This window comes from Arachis ipaensis, chromosome B5 (assembly GCF_059453495.1).
Source record: "Arachis ipaensis isolate K30076 ecotype BB chromosome B5, ASM5945349v1, whole genome shotgun sequence".
NCBI classification, from domain to species: Eukaryota; Viridiplantae; Streptophyta; class Magnoliopsida; order Fabales; family Fabaceae; genus Arachis; species Arachis ipaensis.
Window position 1 is genome coordinate 111,204,426 of NC_142440.1, and position 13,222 is coordinate 111,217,647.

General features: G+C 40.4%; 1 non-coding gene across 1 annotated transcript; it reads right to left on the reverse strand.

Moving 5' to 3' along the window:
* Positions 1 to 313: 313 nt before the first annotated feature.
* On the reverse strand, positions 314 to 421 carry LOC148565372 (small nucleolar RNA R71). Its single transcript, XR_015885527.1, has one exon. It is a non-coding gene; the product is annotated as a small nucleolar RNA R71 (small nucleolar RNA).
* Between the last annotated feature and the right edge of the window lie 12,801 nt (positions 422 to 13,222).

Genomic DNA, 13,222 nt, shown 5'->3' on the forward strand with positions numbered 1-13,222 from the left:
CTCAATCCCTGCCATTGGAGCAAACAACTTTGAGCTTAAGCCTCAATTAGTTTCTTTAATGCAACAGAATTGCAAGTTTCATGGACTTCCATTGGAAGATCCTCATCAGTTCTTAGCTGAATTCTTGCAAATCTGTGACACTGTCAAGACCAATGGGGTTGACCCTGAAGTCTACAGACTTATGCTTTTTCCTTTTGCTGTAAGAGACAGAGCTAGGACATGGTTGGATTCACAACCTAAAGAAAGCCTGAACTCTTGGGAAAAGCTAGTCAATGCCTTCTTGGCAAAGTTTTTTCCACCTCAAAAATTGAGCAAGCTTAGAGTGGAAGTCTAAACCTTCAGACAGAAGGAAGGTGAATCCCTCTATGAAGCTTGGGAAAGATACAAGCAATTGATCAGAAGGTGCCCTTCTGACATGCTTTCAGAATGGAGCATCATAGGTATTTTCTATGATGGTCTGTCTAAACTATCCAAGATGTCATTGGATAACTCTGCTGGAGGATCTCTTCATCTGAAGAAGACGCCTGCAGAAGCTCAGGAACTCATTGAAATGGTTGCAAATAACCAATTTATGTACACTTCTGAAAGGAATCCTGTGAATAATGGATCAATTCAGAAGAAAGGAGTTCTTGAGATTGATACTCTGAATGCCATATTGGCTCAGAATAAAATATTGACCCAACAAGTCAATATGATTTCTCAGAGTCTATCTGAAATGCAAGCAGCAACAGGCAGTACTAAGGAAGCTTCCTCTGAAAAAGAAGCTTATGATCCTGAGAACCCAGCAATGGAAGAGGTGAATTACATGGGAGAACCCTATGGAAACACCTATAATCCTTCATGGAGAAATCATCCAAATCTCTCATGGAAGGATCAACAGAGACCTCAACAAGGTTTCAACAACAATAATGGTGGAAGAAACAGGTTTAGCAATAGCAAGCCTTTTCCATCATCTTCTCAGCAACAAACAGAGAATTCTAAGCAGAGCCACTCTGACTTAGCAGCCATTGTCTCTGATCTAATCAAAACTACTCAAAGTTTCATGACTGAAATAAGGTCTTCCATTAGAAATTTGGAGGCACAATTGGGTCAGCTGAGTAAGAAAATTACTGAACTCCTTCCTAGCACTCTCCCTAGCAATACAGAAGAGAATCCAAAAAGAGAGTGCAAGGCCATAACCACATCTCACAGGGCCGAACATGGAGAGGAGAAAGAGGCAGTGATTTCCACTGAGGAAGACCTCAATGGACGCCCACTGACCTCCATGGAGTTCCCTAATGAGGAACCATGGGAATCTGAGGCTCACACTGAGACCATAGAGATTCCATTGAATTTACTTTTGCCATTCATGAGCTCTGATGAGTATTCTTTCTCTGAAGAGGATGAAGATGTCACTGAAGAGCAAGTTGCTAAGTACCTTGGAGCAATCATGAAGCTAAATGCCAAGTTATTTGGTAATGAGACTTGGGAGAATAAACCTCCATTGCTCATCAAAGAACTGAATGACTTGACTAGGCAGAGATTACCTCAAAAGAGACAGGACCCTGGAAAGTTCTCAATCCCTTGTACCATAGGCACCATGACCTTTGAGAAGGCTCTGTGTGACCTAGGGTCAAGCATAAACCTTATGCCTCTCTCTGTAATGGAGAGAGAGGGATCATTGAGGTACAAGCTGCAAGAATCTCACTAGAGATGGCAGACAATTCAAAGAAACAGGCTTATGGACTTGTAGAGGATGTCTTGGTAAAGGTTAAAGACCATTACATCCCTACTGATTTCATAATCCAAGAAACTGGGAAGTGTATGGATGAATCTATCATCCTTGGCAGACCCTTCCTAGCCACAGCAAAAGCTGTGATTGATGTTGACAGAGGAGAATTGATCATTCAAGTGAATGAAGACTCCCTTGTATTTAAAGCTCAAGGATATCCCTCTGTAACCATGGAGAGGAAGCATGAAGAGCTTCTCTCAATACAGAGTCAAACAGAGCCCCCACAGTCAAACTCTAAGTTTGGTGTTGGAAGGCCACAACCAAACTCTAAGTTTGGTGTTGAACCCCCACATTCAAACTCTAAGTTTGGTGTTGGGAGGTTCCAACATTGCTCTGAACATCTGTGAGGCTCCATAAGAGCCACTGTCAAGCTATTGACATTAAAGAAGCGCTTGTTGGGAGGCAACCCAATTTTTACTTATCTATGTTAAATTTCTATTTTCTATTGTTATTTTATGTTTTCTGTAGGTTGATGATCATGTGAAGTCTCAAAAACAATTGAAAAAGCAAAAACAAAGTGAAAAATAGAATGAAAAATAGAACACCCTGGAGGAGACAGTTACTGGCGTTTAAACACCGGTAAAGGTAGCAGAATGGGCGTTAAATGCCCAGTCTAGCACCATTCTGGGCGTTTAACGCCAGAAATGGGCACCAGACTGGCGTTTAACGCCAGGAATGGGCAAGAAGCTGGTGTTAAATGCCAGAAATGGGCAGCAGCCTGGCGTTTAACGCCAAGATTGGCAGAAAGGGGCATTTTGCACGCCACTTAGTGCAGGGATGAGATATCCTTGACACCTGAGGATCTGTGGACCCCACAAGATCCCTACCTACCTGACAAACCCCATTTGTAGGGTTTATCTTGTATTGATTTTTGGGGATTTTATCACCTTTTACCCATATTTATTCAAGAAATAGCATGGTTTTGTATATTCTCCTTTAATTGTGCTTGAATGTGAAAACATGCTTTTTAGGACTCAAAATAGCTAAATTTAATTCACCTTGATTCTATTAGATGCCTTGATATGTTTGTTAAGTGATTTAAGGTTTAGGAGGCAAAGATTGGATCAAGGGAATGAAGAAAGAAAGCATGAAAAGTTGGAGAACTCATGAAGAAATGAAAGAACCGGAAAGCTGTCAAGCCGACCTCTTTGCACTTAAACGACCATAACTTGAGCTACAGAAGTCCAATTGATGCGATTCCAGTTGGGTTGGAAAGCTAACATCCGGGGCTTCGAAATGATATAAGATTTGCCATAGTTGCATCGCGCATAGGGGCGCGCACGCGCACGGTACGCGGACGCGCCGATGGTGGCACATGACCCATTTAATGCAAACGTGGCCAGCGATTTTAGAAGCCTTGTGGGCCCAATCCAACTCATTTATGATGCTATTTAAGCCAAGGATTGAAAGGGAATCAAGATACTTTTACATACTTTTCATACTTTAGAAGTTAGTTACCATTAGTTTAGTTTTAGCTTAGTTTAGTAGTGAGAGTTAGTTTCTAGAGAGAGAAGCTCTCACTTCTCTCTAGAATTAGGATTAGAATTAGGTTTAGTTTTTAGATCTAGGTTTTAATCTTTGCTTTCTTCCACTTCTATCTCTCAATTCTTTGTTGCTACATTCAATCTTCTTCTATTCCTTTGTTGTAATTTCCTTTATGTTGTTCTTATACTTTGTTGTAGATCTAGTATTGTTCCTTCTACATCCTTCCAATTCAATAAGAGGTAATTCATAATAAATGTGTCTTCTTTGCTTTTCTATTGTTGATCTCTTGTTTTTGTAGTTGTAGATTCCTTTAATTCTTGCATTTAATAATGTTTACTCCTCTTGCACTTTATGTGTTTGTTGAAATGTCTCTTTTAGTCTTAGTGTAGATTTTGTTCCTCTTGGCCTAGGTAGAGTAATTAGTGACACTTGAGTTATCTAATTCCTTTGTTGATTGATAATTGGAGAGATTGCTAATTGGTTTGGAGTGCACTAAAGCTAGTCTTTCCTTGGGAGTTGGCTAGGACTTGTGGCTCAAGTCAATTCATCCACTTGACTTTCCTTTAATTAGTAAGGGTTAACTAAGTGGTAGCAAGGAACAATTCTCATCACAATTGAGAAGGATAACTAGGAGAGGACTTCTAGTTCTCACACCTTGCCAAGAGCCTTTTATAGTTGTTAGTTTACTTTCTTGCCATTTATCTTTCATGTTTCTTATTAAAACCCCAAAAATAACTCACAACCAATAACAAAACACTTCATTACAATTCCTAGGGAGAACGACCCGAGGTTTGAATACTTCGGTTATTAATTTTAGGGGTTTGTTACTTGTGACAAACAATCTTTTGTATGAAAGGATTATTGTTTGGTTTAGGAACTATACTTGCAACAAGAATTCATTTGTGAAATTCTAAACCATCAAAAATCCATTCATCACTACCCCACCACTCTCTCTCTTCTTCACTCATTCACCAATCACCTCAATACCTCTTCCCCAAAAACCCCTCACCTATCAAATCACACCATTCTCTTCACCACTCACATCCATCCTTCATAAAACCCCACCTACCTCACCATTCAAATTCAAACCACCTTCCCTCACAAACCCACCCTCTATAGCCGAACCATACACACCCCTCTCACCCCTATATAAACCCATCTTCACTCCTTCATTTTCACACAACCTAAACACCACTTGTCCCCCTTGGCCAAAACACAAAGCCCACTCCATCTCCTCTATTTCTTCTTCTTCTACTCTCTTCTTTCTTCTTTTCCTCGAGGACGAGCAAGCTTCTAAGTTTGGTGTGGTAAAAGCTAAAGCTTTTTGTTTTTCCATAACCATTTATGGCACCAAAGGCCGGAGAAACCTCTAGAAAGAGGAAAGGGAAGGCAAAAGCTTCCACCTCTGAGTCATGGGAGATGGAGAGATTCCTCTCAAGGGTGCATCAAGACCACTTCTATGAAGTTGTGGCCAAGAAGAAGGTGATCCCCGAGGTCCCTTTTAAGCTCAGAAAGGGCGAATATCCAGAGATCAGACATGAGATCCAAAGAAGAGGTTGGGAAGTTCTCACCAACCCCATTCAACAAGTCGGAATCTTAATGGTTCAAGAGTTCTATGCCAATGCATGGATCACCAAGAACCATGATATAAATGTGAACCCGGACCCTAAGAATTGGCTTACAATGGTCCGAGGGAAATACTTGGATTTTAGTCCGAAAAATGTAAGGTTGGCATTCAACTTGCCTATGATGCAAGGAGATGCACACCCATACACAAGAAGGTTCAACTTTGATCAAAGGTTGGACCAAGTCCTCATGGACATATGTGAAGAGGGTGCTCAATGGAAGAGAGATTCAAGAGGGAAACCGGTTCAACTAAGAAGGCATGACCTCAAGCCCGTGGCTAGGGGATGGTTGGACTTCATCCAACGCTCAATCATTCCCACTAGCAACTGGTCCGAAGCTACTATAGACCGGGCTATCATGATACATAGCATCATGATTGGAAAGGAAGTGGAAGTCCATGAGGTTATATCCCAAGAACTCTACAAGGTGGCGGACAAGTCCTCTCCTTTGGCAAGGTCAGCCTTCCCTCATCTCATTTGTCACCTTTGCAATTCGGTTGGAATTGACATAGAGGGAGACATTCTCATTGATGAGGACAAACCCATCACTAAGAAAAGGATGGAGAAAACAAGAGAACCTCATCAAGAGCATGAGGAAATTTCTCATCATTAAATCCTTGAGATACCTCAAGGGATGCATCTTCCTCCACAAAACTATTGGGAGCAAATCAACACCTCCCTAGGAGAATTAAGTTCCAACATGGGACAACTAAGGGTGGAGCACCAAGAGCATTCCATCCTCCTCCATGAAATTAGAGAAGACCAAAGAACCATAAGAGAGGAGCAACAAAGGCAAGGAAGAGACATTGAGGAGCTCAAGCACTCCATAAGATCTTCAAGAGGAAGAACAAGCCGCTATCACTAAGGTGGACCCGTTCTTTAATTTCCTTGTTCTTTATTTTCCTGTTTTTCGAATTTTTATGCTTATGTTATTTATGTTTGTGTCTTTATTACATGATCATTAGTGTCTAAGTGTCTATGCCTTAAAGCTATGAAAATGAATCCATCACCTTTTTTAAATGAAAAATGTTTTTTTAATTGAAAAAGAAAAAGAAGTGCATGAATTTCAAATTTTAAAACAGTTTAATTATCTTGATGTGGTGGCAATACTATTGTTTTTCTGAATGAATGCTTGAACAGTGCATATTTTTTAATTTGATTGTTTATGAATGTTAAAATTGTTGGCTCTTGAAAGAATGAAAGGAAAAGGAGAAATGTTATCTGATGATCTGAAAAATCATAAAATTGATTCTTGAAGCAAGAAAAAGCAGTGAAAAGCTTGCAGAAAAAAAAAGAGAGGCGAAAAAAAAAGAGAGAAAAGAAAAAGAAAGAAAAAGAAAAGCAAGCAGAAAAAACCAATACCCCTTTAAACCAAAAGGCAAGGGTGATAAAAAGGATCCAAGGCTTTGAGCATCAGTGGATAGGAGGGCCCACAGGAATAAAATCCTGGCCTAAGCGGCTAAACCAAGCTGTCCCTAACCATGTGCTTGTGGCGTGAAGGTGTCAAGTGAAAACTTGAGACTGAGCGGTTAAAGTCGAGGTCCAAAGCAAAAAGAAGAGTGTGCTTACGAACCCTGGACATCTCTAATTGGGGACTCTAGCAAAGCTGAGTCACAATCTGAAAAGGTTCACCCAGTTATGTGTCTGTGGCATTTATGTATCCGGTGGTAATACTGGAAAACAAAGTCCTTAGGGACACGGCCAAGACTCATAAAGTAGCTGTGTTCAAGAATCAACATACTTAACTAGGAGAGTCAGTAACACTATCTGAATTCTGAGTTCTTATAGATGCCAATCATTCTGAACTTCAAGGGATAAAGTGAGATGCCAAAACTGTTCAGAAGCAAAAAGCTAAAAGCCCCGCTCATCTAATTAATACTGATCTTCATAGATGTTTTTGGAATTCATTGTATATTCTATCCTTTCTTATCCTATTTGATTTTCAGTTGCTTGGGGACAAGCAACAATTTAAGTTTGGTGTTGTGATGAGCGGATAATTTATACGCTTTTTGGCATTGTTTTTAGTATGTTTTTAGTATATTTTAATTAGTTTTTATTATATTTTTATTAGTTTTTATTTAAAAATCACTCTTTTGGACTTTACTATGAGTTTGTGTGTTTTTATGTAATTTCAGGTATTTTCTGGCTGAAATTGAGGGACCTGAGCAAAAATCTGATTTAGAGGCTGAAAAAGGACTGCAGATGCTGTTGGATTCTGACCTCCCTGCATTCAAAGTGGATTTTCTGGAGTTATAGAAGCCCAATTGGCGCGCTCTCAATTGTGTTGGAAAGTAGACATCCTGGGCTTTCCAGAAATATATAATAGTCCATACTTTGCTTGATATTTGATGGCCCAAACAGGCGTTCCAATTCAGCTCAAGAATTCTAGCGTTTAACTCCAAAACTAGCACAAAAGCTGGAGTTAAACGCCCAAACTGGCACAAAAGCTGGCGTTTAACTCCAAGAAAAGTCTCTACACATGGAAGCTTTAATGCTCAGCCCAAGCACACACCAAGTGGGTCCGGAAGAAGATTTCTGCATTAATTACTGATTTCTGTAAACCCTAGGCTACTAGTTCTCTATAAATAGGACCTTTTGCTATTGTATTTTCACACTCGATATACTTTTGATACACTTGAAATACTTTTGATCTTTGATAAGTCTTAGACACGTTTAGGAGGCTGGCCTCACGGCCATGCCTAGACCTTGTTCTTATGTATTTTCAACGGTGGAGTTTCTACACACCATAGATTAAGGTGTGGAGCTCTCCTGTTCTTCATGAATTAATACAAGTACTATTGTTTTTCTATTCAACTCAAGTTTATTTCTTCTCCAAGATATTCATTCGTTCTTCAAATTGATGAATGTGATGATCCGTGACACTCATCATCATTCTCACCTATGAACATGTGCCTGACAACCACCTCTATTCTACTAGCAATGGCTTGAATGCGTATCTCTTGGGTTTCTAATCTAAGATTGGAACCTTCGTGGTATAGGCTAGAATTATTGGCGGCCATTCCTGAGATCCAAAACGTCTAAACCTTGTCTGTGGTATTCTGAGTAGGATCTGGGAAGGGATGACTGTGACGAGCTTCAAACTCGCGATTGTGGGGCGTGTGACAGACGCAAAAGGATCAATGGATCCTATTCGAGAACCGACAGCTGATTAGCCGATGTTGTGACAGAGCATCAGGACCATTTTCACTGAGAGAACGGGATGTAGCCATTGACAACGGTGATGCCCAACATAAAGCTTACCATGGAAAGGAGTATGAATGATTGGAAGAAGGCAATAGGAAAGCAGAGGTTCAAGGGGAACAAAGCATCTTCATACGCTTATCTAAAATCCACCAATGAATTACATAAGTATCTCTATCTTTATTTTATGTTTTATTCATCTTTTAATGATCAATCCTCCATAACCATTTGAATCCGCCTGACTGAGATTTACAAGATGACCATAGCTTGCTTCAAGCCAACAGTCTCCGTGGGATCGACCCTTACTCACGTAAGGTTTATTACTTGGACGACCCAGTGCACTTGCTGGTTAGTTGTGCGGAATTGTGACAAAGTGTGATTTACGTTTGAGAGCTCCAAGTCCTTTGGCGCCATTATTGATTATCACAATTTTGCATACCAACAATGAATTCCAAAAACATCTGTGAAAATCAGTTTTAATTAGATGAGCGGGGCTATTAGCTTTCTGCTTCTGAACAGTTTTGGCATCTCACTTTATCCTTTTGAAGTTCAGAATGGTTGGCATCTATAGGAACTCAGAATTCATATGGTGTTATTGATTCTCCTAGTTCAGTATGTTGATTCTTGAACACAGCTACTTTATGAGTCTTGGCCGTGACCCAAAGCATTTTGTTTTCCAGTATTACCACCGGATACATAAATGCCACAGACACATAACTGGGTGAACCTTTTCAGATTGTGACTCAGCTTTGCTAGAGTCCCCAATTAGAGGTGTCCAGAGCTCTTAAGCACACTCTTTTTGCTTTGGACCACGACTTTAACCGCTCAGTTTCAAGTTTTCACTTGACACCTTCACGCCACAAGCACATGGTTAGGGACAGCTTGGTTTAGCCGCTTAGGCCAGGATTTTATTCCTGTGGGCCCTCCTATCCACTGATGCTCAAAGCCTTGGATCCTTTTTATTTTACCCTTGTCTTTGGTTTAAAGGGCTATTGGCTTTTTCTGCTTGCTTTTTCTTTTTCTTTCTTTCTCTTTTTTTCGCATTTTTTCTCGCATATTTTTTCTGCAAGCTCTTCACTGCTTTTTCTTGCTTCAAGAATTAATTTTATGATTTTTTAGATTATCAAATAGCATTTCTCCTTTTCCATCATTCTTTCAAGAGCCAATAATTTTAACATTCATGAACAACAAATTCAAAAATATGCACTGTTCAAGCATTCATTCATAGCAACAAAGAGTATTGCCACCACATCAAAATAATTAAACTATTTTAAAACTCGAAATTCATGTACTTCTTTTTCTTTTTCAATTAAAAATATTTTTCATTTAAGAAAGGTGATGGATTCATATTCATAGCTTTAAGGCATAGACACTTAGACACTAGTGATCATGTAATAAAGACACAAACATAAATAAACATAAAGCATAAAAATTTGAAAAATAGAAAATAAAGAACAAGGGAATTAAAGAACGGGTCCACCTTAGTGATGGCGGCTTGTTTTTCCTCTTGAAGATCTTATGGAGTGCTTGAGCTGCTCAATGTCTCTTCCTTGCCTTTGTTGCTCTTCTTTCATGATTCTTTGATCTTCTCTAATTTCATGAAGGAGGATGGAATGCTCTTGGTGCTCCACCCTTAGTTATCCCATATTGGAACTTAATTCTCCTAGGGAGGTGTTAATTTGCTCCCAATAGTTTTGGGGAGGAAAATTCATCCCTTGAGGTATCTCAGGAATTTCATGATGAGGGATTTCCTCATGCTCTTGTCCATGAGTGGGATCTCTTGTTTGCTCCATCCTTTTCTTAATGATGGGCTTATCCTCATTAATGAGGATGTCTTTCTCTATGTCAATTCCAGCTGAATTGCAGAGATGACAAATGAGATGAGGGAAGGCTAACCTTGCCAAAGTAGAAGACTTGTCCGCCACCTTGTAGAGTTCTAGGGATATAACCTCATGAACTTCTACTTTCTCTCCACATCATGATAGCCCGGTCTATAGTAACTTCAGACCGGTTGCTAGTGGAAATGATTGAGTGTTGGATGAACTCCAACCATTCCCTAGCCACGGACTTGAGGTCATGCCTTCTTAGTTGAACCGGCTTTCCTCTTGAATCTCTCTTCCATTGAGCGACCTCTTCACAAATATCTATGAGGACTTGGTCCAACCTTTGATCAAAGTTGACCCTTCTAGTGTAAGGATGTGCATCTCCTTGCATCATTGGCAAGTTAAATGCCAACCTTACATTTTCCGGACTGAAATCTAAGTATTTCCCCCGAACCATTGTAAGCTAATTCTTTGGATCCAGGTTCACACTTTGATCATGGTTCTTGGTGATCCATGCATTGGCATAGAACTCTTGAACCATTAAGATTTCGACTTGTTGAATGGGGTTGGTGAGAACTTCCCAACCTCTTCTTCGAATCTCATGTTGGATCTCCGGATATTCACCCTTTTTGAGCTTGAAAGGAACCTCAGAAATCACTTTCTTCTTAGCCACAACTTCATAGAAGTGGTCTTGATGCACCCTTAAGATGAATCTCTCCATCTCTCATGACTCGGAGGTGGAAGCTTTTCCCTTTCCTTTCCTCTTTCTAGAGGTTTCTCCAGCCTTTGGTGCCATAAATGGTTATGAAAAAACAAAAAGCAATGCTTTTACCACACCAAACTTAGAAGGTTTACTCGTCCTCAAGCAAAAGAAGAATGAAGAGAGTAGAGGAAGAAGAAATAGAGGAGATGGAGGGGGTAGTGTTTCGGCCAAGGGGGTGAATTAGTGTTTAAGATGTGTGAAAATGAAGGAGTGAAGATGGGTTTATATAGGAGTGGAGAGGGAGATTTGGTTCGGCCATGTATGGGTGGGTTTGGGAGGGAAAGTGGTTTGAATTTGAATGGTGAGGTAGGTGGGGTTTATGATGGATGGATGTAGATTGGTGAAGGGTTTATGGAGAAGAGGGTATTATGAAAAGGTGTGAAGAAGAGAGAGAGAGAGAGTTGAGGTTGGTGGGGATCCTGTGGGGTCCACAGATCCTGAGGTGTCAAGGATTTCTCATCCCTGCACTAATTAGGCATGCAAAATGCCCTCTGCTGCCCATCCTGGCGTTAAACGCCAGGTTGCTACCCATTTCTGGCGTTTAACGCAGCTTCTTGCCCTTTTCTAGCATTAAACGCCAGTCTGGTGACCATTTCTGGCGTTAAACGCCCAGAATAGTGCCAGACTTGGCGTTTAACGCCCATTCTGCTGCCCTTACTGGCGTTTAAACGTCAGTAGGCTTCTTCTCCAGGGTGTGCTATTTTTCATTCTATTTTTCAGTTTGTTTTTGCTTTTTCAACTGTTTTTGGGACTTCACATGATCATCAACCTATAGAAAACATAAAATAACAATGGAAAATAGAAATATAACATAGATAAGTAAAATTGGGTTGCCTCCCAACAAGCGCTTCTTTAATGTCAGTAGCTTGACAGTGGGCTCTCATGGAGCCTCACAGATACTCAGAGCATGATGATGGCCTCTTAACACCAAACTTAGAGTTTGGTTGTGGCCTCCCAACACCAAACTTAGAGTTTGAATGTGGGGATTTTGTTTGACTCTGCATTGAGAGAAGCTTTTCATGCTTCCTCTCCATGGTTACAGAGGGAGATCCTTGAGCTTTAAACACAAGGGAGTCCTCATTCACTTGAAGGACCAATTCTCCTCTGTCAACATCAATCACAGTTTTTGCTATGGCTAAGAAAGGTCTGCCAAGGATGATGGATTCATCCATACACTTCCCAGTGTCTAGGACTATGAAATCAGCAGGGATGTAGTGTTCTTCAACCTTTACCAAGATATCTTCTACAAGTCCATAAGCTTGTTTCCTTGAATTGTCTGCCATCTCTAGTGAGATTCTTGCAGCTTGTACCTCAAGGATCCCTAGCTTCTCTATTACAGAGAGAGGCATGAGGTTTATGCTTGACCCTAGGTCACACAAAGCCTTCTCAAAGGTCATGGTGCCTATGGTACAAGGTATTGAGAACTTTCCAGGATCCTGTCTCTTTTGAGGTAATCTCTGCCTAATCATGTCATCCAGTTCTTTGGTGAGCAAGGGGGGTTCATCCTCTCAAGTCTCATTACCAAATAACTTGGCATTTAACTTCATGATTGCTCCAAGGTACTTAGCAACTTGTTCTTCAATAACATCTTCATCCTCTTCAGAGGAAGAATACTCATCAGAGCTCATGAATGGCAAAAGTAAATTCAATGGAATCTCTATGGTCTCAGTGTGAGCCTCAGATTCCCATGGTTCCTCATTAGGAAACTCCTTGGAGGCCAGTGGATGTCCATTGAGGTCTTCCTCAGTGGAGATCACTGCCTCTTCCTCCTCTCCAAGTTCAGTCGTGTGGGTAATATTGATGGCCTTGCACTCTCTTTTTGGATTCTCTTCTGTATTACTTGGGAGAGTACTAGGAGGGAGTTCAGTAATTTTCTTACTCAGATGACCCACTTGTGCCTCCGAATTTCTAATGGAGGACATTATTTCAGTCATGAAACTTTGAGTGGTCTTAATTAAATCAGAGACTACAGTTGCTAATTCAGAGTGGTTCTACTTAGAATTCTCTGTTTGTTGCTGAGAAGATGATGGAAAAGGTTTGCCATTGCTAAACCTATTTCTTCCACCATTATTGTTGTTGAAGCCTTGTTGAGGCCTCTGTTGATCCTTCCATGAGAGGTTTGGATGATTTCTCCATGAAGGATTATAGGTATTTCCATAGGATTCTCCCATGTAATTCACCTCTTCCATTGTTGGGTTCTCAGGATCATAAGCTTCTTCTTCAGATGAAGCTTCTTTGGTACTGACTGTTGCTGCTTGCATTTCAGACAGACTCTGAGAAATCATATTGACTTGATGAGTCAATATTTTGTTCTAAGCCAATATGGCATTCAGAGTATCAATCTCAAGAACTCCTTTCTTCTGATTTGTTCCATTATTCACATGATTCCTTTCAGAAGTGTACATGAATTGTTATTTACAACCATTTCAATGAGTTCCTGAGCTTCTGCAGGCGTCTTCTTCAGATGAAGAGATCCTCCAGCAGAGCTGTCCAATGACATCTTGGACAATTCAGATAGACCATCATAGAAAATACCTATGATGCTCCATTCTGA